General features: G+C 48.8%; 1 protein-coding gene and 1 long non-coding RNA gene across 5 annotated transcripts in view; one reads left to right on the top strand and one right to left on the bottom strand.

Annotated features, from left to right (window-relative positions):
• Positions 1–7,758, top strand: part of LOC137217059 (uncharacterized) — a 98,288-nt gene extending 90,530 nt beyond the window's left edge. For both annotated transcript variants that reach the window (XR_010939997.1, XR_010939994.1), the window contains exons 8-9: positions 5,556–5,672; positions 6,926–7,758. This is a non-coding gene — a long non-coding RNA (uncharacterized lncRNA). The remainder of the gene's footprint in view (positions 1–5,555; positions 5,673–6,925) is intronic.
• The window catches only part of NHS (NHS actin remodeling regulator), a 349,080-nt gene that overhangs the window by 89,349 nt on the left and 243,285 nt on the right, over positions 1–16,446 (bottom strand). The window lies entirely within an intron of this gene.

Here is a 16,446-nt window from a genome sequence, read left to right on the forward strand (position 1 = left end):
CTCTGTATTCTGGGCCAAACTCCACTGCGGGGAGTGGCCTCCTGGCCCCTAGGCACAGAGGAGGAAGCCTCACATATGGCTAGGCAGAACTCAGAGGGAATGTAAAGCTGCAGATACCCATGGCTGGGGGCTGGGGAGGGGTCTCTGTCTGGACTCCCATCCCCCAATCTTGCAGCCCAGTTGCTTAGGACCTCACATAGGGATGGATGGGCTGCTGCTCTCTCACACAGATCAGCTTCCTAGCATCCCCACCCTGTCCTGAGACTGGTGGCTGAACTGCTCTGAAGGATGTGTGCACCTGGTCACAGGCTGTCTGGGGGCCCAGTGTGGCTCACCCTCACGCAGCTGGGAAGGGAGACCCCATCCTTGTAATAGTGGGGTCAAGCTAAGCTGCATCTCCAGCCGCAGGGTATTTTTAGACGCTGTTATCTTTGTCTCGCTCACAAGCAGCTGTGAAAAACAAAGTGGTGACCAGGAGGCACGAAACTATCAAATAAAAACCTCATAAAGCAAGAGCTCCCAAACTCAAGAGCAGAGCACACTATGGCTAAAACGCTGCGCACCATCATGGCGGGCCTGCTTAATCTTCCCCTGAGGGGGCACCAGGTGGGGCTTTGCTCTTTTACTGTCCACCCATTCCGGGCCTGGCAGGCCCTGGGCAGGTCCAGCTTTGGCCCACCGGCCGGCAGGGCTAGTCAGCCAGCAGCCCTACTCACGCCCACAGACGGTGACCCAGGTGGACAGGTGTGCCAAGGGAGCAGGCTTGACGGGGTTAACACTGCCACAGAAGGAAAAGCTCCAGCTCTCTCGCCTCTCTTTTCCAGCTCATCCTTAACAGTCCATTTGCCTTACAGCATCACAGCCAGCTCCATGACAGTGAAACCCCTGCACAGGCAGAATGTCACCCAACACCAAGTGGCAGGGCAGGAAAACAGGATGGGGCACCAAGAGGTATCCCCCAACTTCTCCCGAGCCCTCAGAGCCCTTGGAAGGCCGAGCCTCAGGGTGCCCTCCCACTTAACAGTGCCTTCGAGTCCCTTCGCCACCAGACCAGGCAACCCCTGCAGCCCCCTCTACCCAGCTAGTAAAGGCCCTGGCAGCGGCGTGTAAGAGTGCCGCCCCTCCCCCAAACCCGGGCTGGGGGGTGGGGAGGAGGCGGCAAACTTCAAAACTGCAGCTGCGATATGCTTCCAAAAAAAAAAAAAAAAAAAAAAGAAAGAAAGAAAGAAAGACCCCTGAAAGCCAGAGAAGCTCCCCTCCTCCCTTGGAGCTATGTGCGGTCCACCTTGACCGCCCGCTCATCCTCACTCTTCTCTGCCAAGGGAACCCGGCTCTCAGACCTCGGCCGGGGTTATTTCCTCAGGCTAGCGCGCGGCGGGGCTGTGGCTCTTGCTTCCTCCGTTCCCTAAGTTCACCCACCACCCAGAGGTGTGAAAAATTAGTTACAAATGATGTCACCTACCCATACCCCCTCCCCCCACGCTGGTCCCATCTCAAACACACCCGCGTGGCCTGGGCTGTGAGTCGCAGAGCATCCCGGGGGGTTGCGGTGGGGCGCCGCGCCGAGGCTAGCCTCCCCGGGTGCCCGCTCAGGCTCAGGCTCAGGCTCAGGCTCAGGCTCAGGCTCAGGCTCAGGCTCGGGCTCGGCCCTGGGAAGCCCGCCGGCGCATCGTTCCCCCGCTGCAGAAATCCTACCGCCCGTGCGCCCTGGGCGCGCCGCCGGGCCCCGAGCCGGCTCCCCAGGAATGCGGCCGTCAGGTGAGGTAGGCATGCGTGCCGGCTCCGCAGCGAAGCAGCAGCTGGCTGGGGCGCGGGGCTCGCGATCTGCCTCTTCTCCCTCTCCCCGCAAAGGAGAGGCCTCTCGGGGGCTTTTCAGCGCCGCGTTGCGTTAGGACCGCATTCCCCCTTCCTTTTCCTTTTTATATTAGTTTCTGCTTCAGATGCAAAAAGGGAGATCGCAGGAGTCCATGCCCAGCTCCAGCCAAACTCGGTCCACAGGCTGAGAGAGAATTATGAATGGATGCTGCCTTCTGATGAGGAAGTCGACTGGGGAGGTCTCTGCGCACGGCGCACTCCATCAAAGCCCGGGCATTGGCCCCTCCACTGCTTCAATGCTGCAGGCAGAGACACCTAATTGACCACTGGGAAATCAGGTGCCTGGAGACCTGGGCGGGACGTAGCCCCAGGGCCACGCTGGGATCGAGCGCCTTGCCTGTGTAGACAGCTTCGATTTACAGCCCAGTGAATGGAGGGGACTGCGGCAGCCAAACCTCCCGGGCAGCAGGCACGGCTGCACCAACGCTCTGCAGACAGCCGCCCAGCTCTGTGAGCATCTCCTGGCTCCACTGGGCTAAAGGGAACCTGCTAAAAATAATCCGTCCCCTGCTGCCAGCCGCAGTGAGCTGCAGGACTCAGACCCCAGCCCCAAACTCGGTGGCGCGCGGGAGCCGGCCACAACGCGGGCCCTGTGCACTGAGACAAGCGGGGGGCTGCGGAGGATCCCGGATCCGGATTTCTGGTACCTGTGCGTTTCCTTCTCCGGTAGCGCGACCGCTGGTGCTGCGCGTTACCCATGCCCAGAGTGGCGGCGGGCTCGGCACATCACCATCAGGCTGGACCGACCGCGGCTGCTCAGCACCGCACCCCCGTGGCTCCCTTCTCACCTCCCGGCTCCCTGGTCTCTGGCCAACAGCAGAGGAATCAGAGACGCCGATCGTGCCAACTCCTCCAGCCGGGGCAAGAGGGAGGACAGAGACTGGCGTGGAGCATGTGCCCACGCGCGTAACAGGATTAGAGCGGCCCGAATATTGTAACATTGCGTCCCCTCCCCCTAGTCATCTCCGAAACCTCGCAGCCTAGACACAAGTCACCCTGCCCAGGCTTAAAAACACTGCAAAGACAGTGCCTTCCCAGCGACGTGCTAATCTCCAGGGAAGGGTAATTCAACCAGCTCTGAGGATGAACCAGGGTTAAAAGCCATGGCAGTGTGTGCCCATGCCTTAGGCTGGCAGGTTCTCTATGTAACAACCACATGCAGAAGACAGAAAGCCATTTAGGGCCACGTAAAACACAACACTTATGGGATATATCCTAATATATAACAAGGGAAAAACCAGTGAATGAAATTATCCAAAATGTGCCTTGTGGGAGGCAGTTTTCGGTAATTTGTCTTGATGCCTTGGAAACCCATTTAGGGAAAACTTGACTATTTTTTGACCAGGCTACCTATCTTCAAATAGGGAGACTTATGCCCTGGGCAGATTTGCATGCCAGAGCAGTACTGCGTCCACGAGGCCCCTGACTCTTCCATAATTCACAAATTGTGGTGAAACACTCGACTTGCCAAGGTCACAAGAAATCACAGGGTTTGCGCAAGCACTGGTAGAGAGTACTTCCTAATTGGCATTACTACGAATTATGACTGTGGTCACATAAAGTACCACATGCAACCCAAGTTAGTCTGGGTTGGCTGCTCTCCTCTGACCCCACTCACACCAACCTCCTCAGAGGGCTGCCAGCCTCCAGCAGAGACTGGAGAAGGTGGCTGGAGTCCCCCCTGGAAGACACAGCGTGGCTAGGTCAGGAAGGATGAAGTGGGAGGAGGTGGCACTGTCACTCCCCCAGTGAGGCTGAGAAGAGTCATGAACCCCAAAGTTTAAGGGGTGGGTAGGCAAGGGAAAAGAGCCCACCAGAGACAGAGAGAGAGAGGAGTCAGAGACACAGACCAGGAGGGAGGGAGGGCCCCCTCTTAGAAACCGAGGGACCAAAGGGTTTCACGAAGGCGGCATGATCAAGAATGCCAGACGTCACTGAGGGGTCAGTGGGGGCAGTACCCACCGCTCCTTAGTCTCCAGGAGGCCTAGTGGAGTGGCCACGGGGGGGTGTGGGGTGGGCTGAAAAGAAAAGGGAAGGCTTTCCCTTAGACTTGCTCATCAAAGGACCAGCAGCACCCGGGAGCCCGTTAAAGGTACAGAGAGCTCCGGGACAGACTCCACTGGGGCACGGGGAGCCCCGCCCCATGGACTCAAACCGCTCAGGCCCTGAAATGAGAGCTTATGTTCAGACAAGCAAAATGGCCCCCCTCTACAGCGATCCCTGCAAGATCGTGGGGAGCTGGTGGCCAAATTACTAATCACACATCCCAAGGAGATGAACCGCGTTGCTCCGGGTTTTCAGGGCTGCTCTATCAAGGGAGAGCCTTGGCAGTGAGGCCTGCAGAACTCTATTAAGTGATGAAAATGGCCATCCGTGTCTTGCCCTTCGCAGTGATCTTTACAATTATGAGGTTGTTGTTAACGGTGGTGATGAAAATAATGATATAACTAGATTACTTACATCTGGATAAGGTTTTAGCAAGTCCTGTGGTATAGAGAAAAAAAAAAGAGAGAAAAAAGCCCCAAAACAACCCTGGACTTTGGTCCCAGAAAGACCTGTGTTTGAATCCTAGCTCCTCCACTCTCAGCAGTATGGCCTTTGGACAATCATTTGACTTCCCTGAACCTTGGTTTCCTCACTTGTAAAACGCAAAGAGGAATGCCTAATTTACAGGGTTGTTAGAAAGAGGAAATAAAATGATAGATACAAAGCACCATGATGGTGCCTGACACATAATAAAAGCCCAGTGAAGGAAGGTAGTTCCTTCCTTGAGACCTTCCCGCACATGCTCATATTGGAGTTTTTCTGAGTTCCCTACCCCCTTCATGGTGGTTAGGGTCCCTGTTGCTTCCTATGGCTTGAGGGTCCAAAAAGAAGTACGTATTGAACGTCTCTTAGATGCCAGCTACTGTGCTGGGTTCTGGCGGGGAAAGAGCAGACTCTGGGCCCTGCTGGAGCTGGCATTCAAAGGGCGGAGTTTACGTCCCAGCCCATGTGGGTGTCCTGCTTGTTTTTTCTGTCAGCCAAGGGTACCAGGTCTCAGGAGGAAAAGAACTGCAAATGTGTCCTCCCTTTAGGACAGTGATGGTCTAGAGCAGGGATCAGCAAACTCCTTCTGTAAAGGGCCAGGTAATAAATATTTCAGGCTCTGAAAGCCACGTGGTCTCTGCTGCCATGACTCCACCCTGCTGTTATAGCTCAAAAAGGCATAAATGAATGGATGTGGCTGTGTTCCAATAAAATTTTATGCACAGAACAGACGGGGTGGGGGGGGGTGGGGGGGGTGGGGGGGATTTGGCCTGAGGGCCCTAGTTTGCCAGCCTCTGATCCTTCAGTGTGACTTAGGACAGGACTATTCCCTTTCACTGGTATTACCAGGAAGTGTATAAGTCTACACAGGTGATTTTCCATACAATTCAAGTTTATCCAACCAAGAGCAGTTTACTGAAGCTCCTTGTTGTGTTAGAGCATATTTTATACTTTCCCCGGAAAAGACCGGCTAGTTTGTTGTTCAGCAAACTGTCTCCGCCTTTCTCCTCCAGCCAGCCTCCCTCGCAGACAGGCGCAGCCATGTAACTGTGTGCTAGCCAGGGGGATGTGGGAAAGGGCTGCGTGCCTCCAGGTCTGGCCCAGAAGAGCTCCTGCCCGTTCCTACACACACTCCCTTCTCTCCCCCGCAGGAGGAACACAGAGGCTCTACAGGGTGGAGAAACCCCAAGATGGAAGGCGCCTGGGTACCAAATGACTGCATGCCGACCTGCATTAGACTGCAGTGTGAGAACGAAGCCACTGAAATGGTGGGGGTTGATTACCAGAATTAGCCTACCTTGAACAATTCACTTTCCTATCTCTTTAATCAGATGATACAAAACACAATTTAATGCTTTGCTGATTACTTAGGGTCTTTATTAAGAAGGCTTATTATTGGTCTCTATGGTAACACATTTCAAAGACTCCCTTTTGGATTTCCAAGCTCTTTCCCTCATGTTTAGTCCCCACTGTCATTCCTCTCTCACCCTTCTTCTAGGTCCTTCCCCATAGTTTGAATCCACGGTGGGCTGAGGAAAACAGACACCATGGCTGGGTAACATCTGCCCATTGAAGAAGAGTTACTAGTGGTCTGAGCGAGAACCCAAATGAGAAGCGCGGGCTCGCCGACAACCATTTGCAGCCTTGGGAAACTCCTTGCACTTACTTTCAGGCTCAGTGCTGTGTCCCAGAGAGCTGAAGTTATTGGAAGCTCAGCATCTCTGAAAAGAGTGGGGCATTTTGGTATTGTCTAGCCTACAAGTTTTCAAAGCTTTAATTCTCCTACTAGTCATCTTGGGGGAATCTACAATAAAGGTTCTAATTCTGTCCCTTGACATGCATGGGCTATTCAACTTGCAAAATACTGTCACTTCCTGATTTTCTACACATAGAGGATACCCCTCATATGCCCCAAATCTGCTTTTTTGTTTTTTGTTTTTTTTGCGGTGCGCGGGCCTCTCACCGCAGCGGCCTCTCCCGTTGCGGAGCACAGGCTCCGGACGCGCAGGCTCAGCGGCCATGGCTCACGGCCCCAGCCGCTCCGCGGCACGTGGGATCCTCCCGGACCGGGGCACGAACCCGTGTCCCCTGCATCGGCAGGTGGACTCTCAACCACTGCACCACCAGGGAAGCCCCCAAATCTGTTTTAAACTCGCCTTTCCTGCTTAATTATTTTGTTGACACCTATATTATAGGAGCTGGAAGAATCGACTGGAAGAGGCCAAACAATTTTATTCCTGTTCCAGACGTGGTATATTATCTTTATATCTTGGGACAATTTAGCAAGGAAACCCAGCTGTGCTTTAGACCTGGTCTTTGGGTTATTCTGATCGGTGGGGCTGCGGTCCTCTCCCAGCATGAGACGGGCAGCAGGAAACACATTGGTGGGGCACATCACGGGGAGAGATCTGGGGAGAGGCCTACAGACTCCACATACCCTGACGGTCTGATTTCACTACTTTATTGAAAGAACCAAGATGACCGTATGTAAGTGATCCTTTTGGTCTGTTTCTTCATCTAGAGAACAAGGAGGGTGGAGATGACCTGGGAGGTTTTCGCTAGGTCTCTCACGCTGGAAGCCTATTGTTCCATGAAACCTGGAACCAGCACCACCTTCTGAAATGATTCCTCATCGTCAGTTCTTATTTCTTCTTGCCATTTCTGCTGATCATCCAGAACTGACCACCCTACGCGTAAATGTCAGCATCTGCAAGGGCAATAATATGTTCTGGCATCTGCCCAGCCTGGGTAACCTTTTTGCCCCAGGCTGACCTTGTTGGTGACCTTGGGGATCCCAATTCCAGCTCCACTCTCCAGGATACACACCCTCTCCGTATGTTTCCCTAAGGTGGCTTCCCCGCTTTACTCTCTTTGGCTCCAATGCTAGAAACCCAGTTTGGCCGCCAAAGTTTATTTCCCTGGAGCAAGCTGGATGCCCCTGCATAGCTATGGCTGTGGCGGAGCCTTACTCCTGATCTCTCCTATTAGCAGCAGCACGTCGCTACTGCTGCCCCCGCCCACTGCTCCCAGGAGACCCCGCGACTTCCACAAGAAACCACTGCTATAAAGTGGCTCACTCGTTCGTAAGGAACTATGTGTTTATTCATATATATTTCATATCGTAACAAATGTAAATTAATTTCAGGGGCCCAACTACCCAAGCTAGTATCTACATGGCTGCCTGTACAACATTTCTCTCTCAAAATTCTCAAAACCATCTGGCATCAACTACTGTATTGTGACCTGTTAAAGTAAGTAACAGCTGTGATAATCCCTCTCGATTTATGGCAAGCTATAAAGCTTTGCATATACTGGCAGTGCATATAAGATAATAAATAAAACCATTATCATTCTGTGCTGTCTTGATGGGAATTATGATGATTTAGCCAAAATGGAGCCCCGTGGAATGCATCAGAGAAGCACGGGTTTTGCCCAATCTGGCCTGCTTTAAGCCCCCAAAGACCAACCTCACTATTTAGAACTCCTAGATGTTTGCAAACTTTATCCAATGTAGATGCATCCTTTCTGAGAGAACATCATTCCCATCATCATTTCAAAGCCTTCTTTCCTGATGGTGAGTTTCCAGAATTCCTCAGCATAGCCAGACCATCAAGAAAACCAACCTATGTACAATTCAAAAATGTGAAATAATTTGTAGCACCAAAACTAAGAATTGCCTTGGAACTGTTAGCTGTAAGCTTATGTTTACAAATACTGCCAAGATCCCAGGCCATCTCTCTAACATAGACAGTGTATGGAAAAAGAAAAGCTGGCAGCTGGCAGAGAAAGCAACTGGGCAGCTTTGATTCTAAGTAGAAGTCACTACGTCCACTGCACATGAATTTCAAAAACTTAAGGGGATGGGGAAGCATGAAATGGCGCTTTACTGTGTACTGGATGTTACACCATAATCTCATTTAATCCTCACAACAGCCCTATGCCTTAGGTATTGCCAGTCCTGTTTCATGGTTGAGGAAGTTGATGCTTAGAGAGGTTAAGTAACTTGGCCGAGGCCATCCGGCTAAAAGTTGGGGAGATGGAGTTTGAACTTGGATCTGTCGGATTCCAAGATTCATGCTCTTTCCACCTCACCACACTGCCTTCTGGATAGCTGTTCACAATCCTTGAACACTATGACCCACATGGTAGATAGTATTTACATGGATGACTCGTTGTCATGGCCACGGGCAACTCCTACCCCTTCTGTCCCACTTACAAAGTCTATCTGAATGCAGGTGAGAGTTACCTTATTAGTGGAAGAACGCTGAACGCATATATATGGAATCCAAACCCATTTTCATTTATATATTTTAAAAATTGCAAATAAGGGTGCTTGGTTATTGTATCGATTTCAAAAAAGAGCTACAGTACTTTTCAGCTCTTGGTGGAATCTATTTCTCCACCCTGAATCTGAGCAGGCCTGGTGACTTAATTTGGCCAACAAAATGTAGCGGAAGTGACATTGAACCTGTTCTGAGCCTAGGCCTCAAGATGCGTTCCAACTTCTACTTCTGCTGATCTTGGTGCCTCCCCAGGCTTACTGCCACGCTGTGAAGAAGGCTGGGCTAGGCTATTCTCTTGGCTGATAAGACACACGGGGCCCACTTTCCCCCTCATTCTGACCCATAGCCTGCTAACCACCAGACATGTGCATGGGGCCACCCTAGGGCATCTAGTGCCAACTGAGTGACTACAGACACACAAGCAAGCCCTGCAGGGCTCAACCAGAAGGACCAGCCATTCAATTTTAAGCCACTAAATACTGGGGTGTTCTGTTACCCAGAAAAGACCAACTGAGGAAGTTCATTAAATTTTTAACCACTTGTCAAAACAGATGCTAAGGGTTGAGAATTGTTCACTGAAGTGCAGATATCGATAAACTAAAACCTCCTTTAAAAAAACGAATTTCTTTTTGGTGGCTCCAAATATTGCCATAGCTCAAAGTCTTCACATCATCTCATTTATTTATCACAGCACTCTCATCCCGTGAAAGTGCCAATTCAGCGACGCTTCCTATGAATAGCCTTCGGTCCCAGAAACCCACCTTCCCCTCCTCAGTCCTGGGCTGGCCAGGCTGATGTTGGGTCGCGTGGTCTGGGGAAAAGCCTCGCCAAGGGGAGTGGCCCAGAGCCACCCTCAAGAGTCGATCAGTGGATAGAAGAAAGTGAAGGAGAGAGGATGTGTTCAACCCCAGAACCCCCTCAGGGAAAAAGAGGAGTAACGCCCTGGAACAAGAAGAACTACAGTGTATTAGGGTGTGGTGTCAGTTTTGCAATAGTCAACAACAGCGGTCATGGCCATCTTCGTAAGAAGAGAAGGTATCCAAAGACACAGATGGGCACCCTTCTCCTTCCCACACACCTGGGAAACTTACGGATGGAGACCCTCAAAAGGAAGAAAAGACTAATTACAAACTAAATTAGGGCCACACTCAACAATCTAAGAAAGGAAGAAATAACGGTTACAACTCAATACCTCCAACAGTAGTCCTCAACCTTGGCTGTACGTTGCAATTTCAACATAGTGAACTCAATTCCTGCACTCTTAATTGCTACATTAATTACTAACTTTATTCAATAGGAAAAACGTCTAGCATGTGGAGTTCCTAGCAGTTTCATCAAAAGCCACTTCTTTTGAAGAAAATGCTGGAAAGTTAACACGTGAGTTGATTATTCAGCTATCTTCACATGTGGGTGCTTGGGCTTTTTTCTTTTCTAATTTTCTTAGTAAACCTGGGAACCTTTGCACTTTGAATAATTTCTCTTTTCTTTCTCTCGGTGTCCTCTAGTTATACAAACACAAAACATAATTACAGAGGCAGTACTGACATCTATATACCTATGGTTTTTTCATTTGGTATTTACAGTGCTGAGTGAATGAATTAATTTAGTTCATTTTACTTCTCGGGAAAAAGTGTATGTGATGAAAGGGGGCCCCTGTTAGTTGACTCCGGCAAGGTTTTATAAGGAGCGTATAAAGGAAAAGGAGAAAGAAAGAAACCTTCTTTGTAGCTCTGTGAAAATATGTTGGTCTGTGCCCTCCATGAGTTTTCTACATTTGTGGTTCAACACGTACTAATTATGTTCCCGAAAAGGGGATGTTTTACTGAGAAACTTTATGAATTCAAAAAACAAACAACCCTCCCTATACCAGTGTTTGCAGCTTTTCCCATTTCAGGCTCTGACCCTGCTTCCCAACAGCTTTGCCCAGTTTGAGAACATGGATTCGGGCTCTGGGCTGGGACCTCCGTGAGTTGCCTTCCAGGTGGAATCAGAACTGAAACATCCGGATCAGAGGAAACAGGAAAAGAGTTATTACGTGCCCAACTGGGAGGGAAGGTTTCTTCATTGAAGGATGGGGTCAAGTTGAACAACAGAAAGAGAAGTGACCGGGTGCACCCCCTAGGATGTACCAGAAGCTACACTAGAGAAGCCAGCTGGAGTGTGACACAGAGGACAACTGAGGCATAGTTTGGCCTGTTCTTGCAGGGTGTTTCATTTCTACGAAGAGTAACTGATTTCTAAAGAAGGAAGGGTAGCAGTGGGAAGTTTCTGAAGAATAATTTCATAATAAATGGATCATGTGTTGAAAGTTGCTTTGCACAGAGGAGCTCCTTTACTCAAATATTTATTAAGAAACTTAAGATTTTTTTTAATTGAGTTTTTTTTTAAAGGAGAGATAATAGATGCTTCAAGTGTTCACTTGTCTGAACCTGAGAGGAACAAGAGTTTTAGGGTTATACAGATGCAAACGTCGGTAGGATGCGTAAGAATGAATGTTTCTGGCTTCCTGGGATGTACATTACACACCCAAGGTAGCCCAATGACGATGCTGGTAGAACCCGAGAGACCCGAAGGAAGGACCAATCTGAGGTCATCCCTGACCACTCCAGTGATTCTGGATGTCACTTTGTGACTCGGGCTTTAGGCCTCCTTCCCCTTCCCTCAGGCTGTGGGCAGTAAAGCCCTATAAGCAGAGGCTTGAACACAGTCAGTCTCCAGCCCATGGAAAAGAAGTGACAAATAGCATTTAGAGTTCCAAGTTTGCCCATCAAGGCTTCTTTCTTCCGCAGTGTTGCTGGGGAAATACGCATTTGCCGTGAACAGGAGTTGAAAACGATACCGGTATCGTGGTAGTGAATAAATGTTAACATAACTCCGGAAGACAGTTTTAAAAATTAATCTTAAATGCCAGTGCCCAACGAAATGCAAGAATAACTAGACAGAACAGTGGGCTGACGGAGACCTTGGGGTCTACAACTGGAGTGTCTTATCTCTTTGAGGATTAATAACACTGGTTCTTTATTATGCCCGAGATCACTAGAAAGATTCACTCATTCAAGGAAAATTTTTTGAGTCCAAAATCTTATAAATATTATAGCACAGATGAAAGACCTAGACGCTGCTCTGAGGAAGCTCACAGAACAGCCGACTAGAAAGACACTGCTGTACACGCTTTTCAGAGAGACTTACACATACTCGCGAGATACAGTGTGTTGTGTCTGAGGGTTCAGGAAGCCACAGGATAAACGTGGGGAATCTTCCTGGACCACTAGTTCTACTCAATAATTGTTTGGGGGGAGACTGTTTTATATTAAACAATGTAGAGAATAGTGCAGATTTTATAGATGCATACAATTACAAAGAAATCTTAAAGATCTCTGGAAGGCTGCTTTGGGCCATACCTGAGTCTCCCCGTCTCCAGCTCCACCTTAAGGGTGCTAGTTCATCCTCTGCCTGCCCTTGGAAGCACCACTAAAATATAGGCATGTATAGCCTATGGGCTACGGAAGGGGAGATGTCAAAATCCCCCTGGGCAATTCCAGGAAGGGCTTCCCAAGGAAGGCGATGCTTAAGCCAAGGCTTCCAAACGGACTAGGATGAAACTGGTCACAGAAACGTTCTAGGGAGGGGACGGTGTATACCGGCCTGGGGGTGTGTGAGACAGCGTGATGTGATGAGAAAACGCAAACAATTTTGCACGGCTAAAACTCCCGGCTGGCGTAGGGAACTTCAGAGACACATGCATTTTCATCTCAAAGTACTAGAAAGGATGATGAGTCCAGGAGTTCTCTGTTCTAACCAACAGGTAGTGCTGTCAGCACAGAGCAGCTGGGTAGCTATCCAGAGCAAGTGGCCTTGGGAACTCTGGGAAAGCAGATGATGGTATGAAGATGGCCAAGTGTAGAAGGGAGACATTTAAAATCAGAGTTTTGCAACTCCAGGAAGAGCTGTAATCATACCTGCTACTTGTTACTTTGCTCAAAAACTTTGAATGAGATAAAGTATAATCCCTGCAAACACCTTCACCGGGACGCTGAAGTTAGGACATCAGAGGACAGGCTATCCCCTTTCTCACCACTGAGCAACAACATCTGAACTGCCAACACTTGCAAGCAGCGGTGTGGGAAATCCTGCATTGTAACTCCTTGACCTGCCACCACCTCTAGCACTTGTTAATCTATCACCTTTTATGATTCCAGAAGACATTTACAGCCCTCTCCTAGGAAATGAATATTTGGACAATATGTCACTGATAAACAATGCTGGGTAATAAATATATCAGTTACAGGCCGCCACGTTAACTAGCTTAGGAACTGAAAGAGAAAGTCAAAGGCCTTACCTACTCCACCCTTGTTTTCTGAAGACACGGGACACTACTGGTTCTGTCCCTTGTCTGACACCTCAGCTCACAGTCTCATATTTCGATCGGGGCCATCTCTGCTGATCGGCTTTTGCTCCTTCAAATAAAAACTAAGTTCCCTTCACTTTGGATGACCTAAGCAGAGACTGTAGCGTAAGCCATAGCACATCTTTTAACTCTTAACCTGTATGATAACCTAAAAATATCACTCCCACATTTAGTTCGGAGTCATTATTTTCAAATCCTTACAGGCAGAGTATAACCTGGTGGTAAAAAGCCCGGGCTTTGGAACCAGACAGACTTGCGTCCAAGTCCTGGCTCTGTATCGTCTGAGCTGTAATCGTGGGCAAGTTATTTTCCTCATCTAGGGAACGAGCATAGTTGTGCCTGCCTCACAGGGTTGCAACGAGGAGCGAGTGTGACAGAGCAACTTGCGTAGCCCTGCTGAGCACACAATAAGGGGTCGTTAAAGGACTTTTAATATTAACGTCCTGGATTTCCCCAACCCCTGGGCCCCAAATCTCCTCAGCCCCCAATGACAATGGACAGACCCCTCTCAAAAACATTATATTAATCATTTATGATGCAAAGTACGTAGCCTTCTATTGTAACCGCTAAACTTTAGAGGAAATAAGTTTCATTGCTTCTTTCCAGAAATACCTTTCCTCTGTGACCCAAGTGAAACCACAGGAGGATAAACAGATTAGAAGAAAAAACATATCGAGTGAATATTTTTTGAAGTTGCTGAAATGAGTTGTTGAAAACAAAGACCCAAGAGAAATGCTAGCATACGCCATTGGTTTTATATTTATACCTCCACGCAAATATCCACCCACTACTGCAATTATAAAGCAGCGTATAAGGTGTTATATTGAGAACTGGAGTAGCGTTAAAAACATCTGTTGATACTTGGTTGAATCTGCTTTCATTTTGCCAGAGGTGAACTAATATTGACCAAAGTCTGCCAAGATATAAAGATGAGAGTCAAGTCTCAGAAAAAGGGGGAAAATTAGAGGGAAAAGGACCTCTAATAGCCTCCCTTCCCTAGGAAGGACCCTGCAAGGTTTACTCACGACACCATCTCCCGATGATGAGGAGGACGACGACAGCAAACAGTTATCCAGCCCTTATCACGTGCCAGGCACTGTGCCCTGTGCTTTATTTTCATTACATCGTTCAGTCTTCACAACAAGCCTGTGAGATTTTGCCAAAGGAACCTCAGCTTAGAGAGCTAAGACCCTGGAATGCTTCTACTGGCCAACAAATTCCTACCAATCCATCGAAGTAAAGCTCACCTCCTTCAGGGAGCCTCCTTCCCTTTCCCTCTTCACCTCCTCCATCCCTCGTTCACTTTCTCTTCAATCATTCTGAAGCCTGGTTTGTTTGTTTGTTTGTTTTTTAATAGACATGCTTGGACTCGTAGTCATACACCAGTTTGGCTTGAATGCTCTTTCACTGAGTGCTGGTTGTGTCTCTGGACGTAGCTACAATACCTTAAAGGTAGGGTGAGTCCTCAGCTTTGCCCCCAGCATAGGGCAGGATGTAGGGAGATCCTGTACCTACAGAGTCCGAGCCAGGCCTAGATATCTATGAAACTGCAATGAGTTGGATTTTCGCCTTTTACCAAGTTTCAAAATTCATAGTTATTTTCGGCTTGATACCCTGGACCAAGGGGAGAGAAATGTCACCGTGGTACAGAGAGTTCCAGCCACAAGAATGCTGTGGAACAGGATAGGAAGTCATTTTTTATCCTTGAACTCAAAAGCTTCTCTTCTTATATGAATCAAGGGTACATCTTATCTGCCAGTGATTTCTTTCGAGTCCATCAGTGGCTGGGCCGGCCACCCTCCTCTAAAAGGAGACAAAGAGAAGCGGATGTCATTTGGCGGCAAAGCACATTTTTTCCCCAGCAGAAAATGGAGTGACTTTTAGCTTATCTGCTGTCACCTTGTTCATGTGATCATTGTTCTCCAAAAGAAAATCTCCTCTTCTTGCCCATGATGTCTTTAGCGTAAAAAGAAAAGCGGCAGCAGCAGCAGCGGCAGCAGCAGAAGCAAGTAAATGCCACGAGGAGAGAGGCAGAAGGGAAAAATAAAAAGGCTAATCAAGAAAAGCTACAAGTCAACTTCTTTTCAAGGAAAAGCATTCAATACACAATTAATCTTAATTCTCCCAGATGGCCATTTTGCTTGCTTTCCAAGGTAGCTGTGGAAAGTACCAGAAACCCGTGGCCCCCATCATCACCTCTGGCTTTCAGAGCAGGAGCTAGAGGCCTGCGTTAGTTGGGATGAGTAATTTATTAACCATTTAAGCCAAGGGCCCTGTGGCCGTTGATGTGTGCCCCCGGCCTGTTCCCGAGCACGTCCTCATTTCAAAGTTAATCATCCGGCTCTATCTTGCTGGTGAAGGTTTCCAGGGATAAAAACTTAGATGCAAGAGGGATCCTAGCTGTTAAAGGCCAAATGCCATCCATGGCAAGCATAACACAAAGACGAGGTGGTGAGAGAAGAGTGATGTACTCTATCTTTACGAATAAATCAAAACCTCTTCCTCTCTCTGTTGTAGAGGCGGGGCCAGAGGTGAGCAAAGATAACATTCCTGGGAGGCCTCAGTTCAGCAAAGCTGAGGAAACATTTGCATCTTTCCCCTTATTGGTGTTTGACATTTGGCCTCTGCACGCTGAAAAACCAGTCCTGTGTTTCAGATGTGAGAGGATACGGCTGAGATGAATTCCCTTCCACGTCTCCTTTCTGCCATTTTGGGAGCCAGTGGTTGTCAACACACTCAAGGCCAGTGACTTATAGCCACATGCAAGGCCAGCATCCCTCAGGAGAGTAGACTTTCTCAGTATCCCTGCTGACCCAAAAAGAGGCACCCAGGAGGGAGAGAGCCAGGCTACCCGACAGAGTATTCAGAAGCACAGGTCAGCTTCAGAGAAGACCCAGAGATTCTGCCTTAATCACAGACAAGTAACTTCCACGTAAGTTTACATACAGACGGGTTGTGCAGCATAGAGTGTGGACAGCGGATTACACTTGCTTCTGGCTTTCTGCAGCCTTAGCCCTCCCTGATCTTACCATCTCCTCTACCTTCCCACCCCCACCCCCACCCCCACCCCCCACCGCCTTAGAGAAGGCAAGAATCAATCCCAAGCAAATAGGCTTTGATTTTCTGCAAAATACTGACTCTATAAAAGATGTTTCACTTGGTTTTAGAAACCAGGTACTTCTTTTTCTTAGTTTTGAAGATCATCAGAGCTCATTCTATCGTGTTCTCAAAAACAAAACACACAAGCAAACAAAAAACCCCACAAACAAAAATCCACCCCAAACTTGATACACCTTAACCTATTTACCCTAACGTAGTCAGTTCAAAGGTCCTCTGCGCCATAGGCTACAC

Source organism: Pseudorca crassidens, chromosome X, assembly GCF_039906515.1.
Source record: "Pseudorca crassidens isolate mPseCra1 chromosome X, mPseCra1.hap1, whole genome shotgun sequence".
NCBI classification, from domain to species: Eukaryota; Metazoa; Chordata; class Mammalia; order Artiodactyla; family Delphinidae; genus Pseudorca; species Pseudorca crassidens.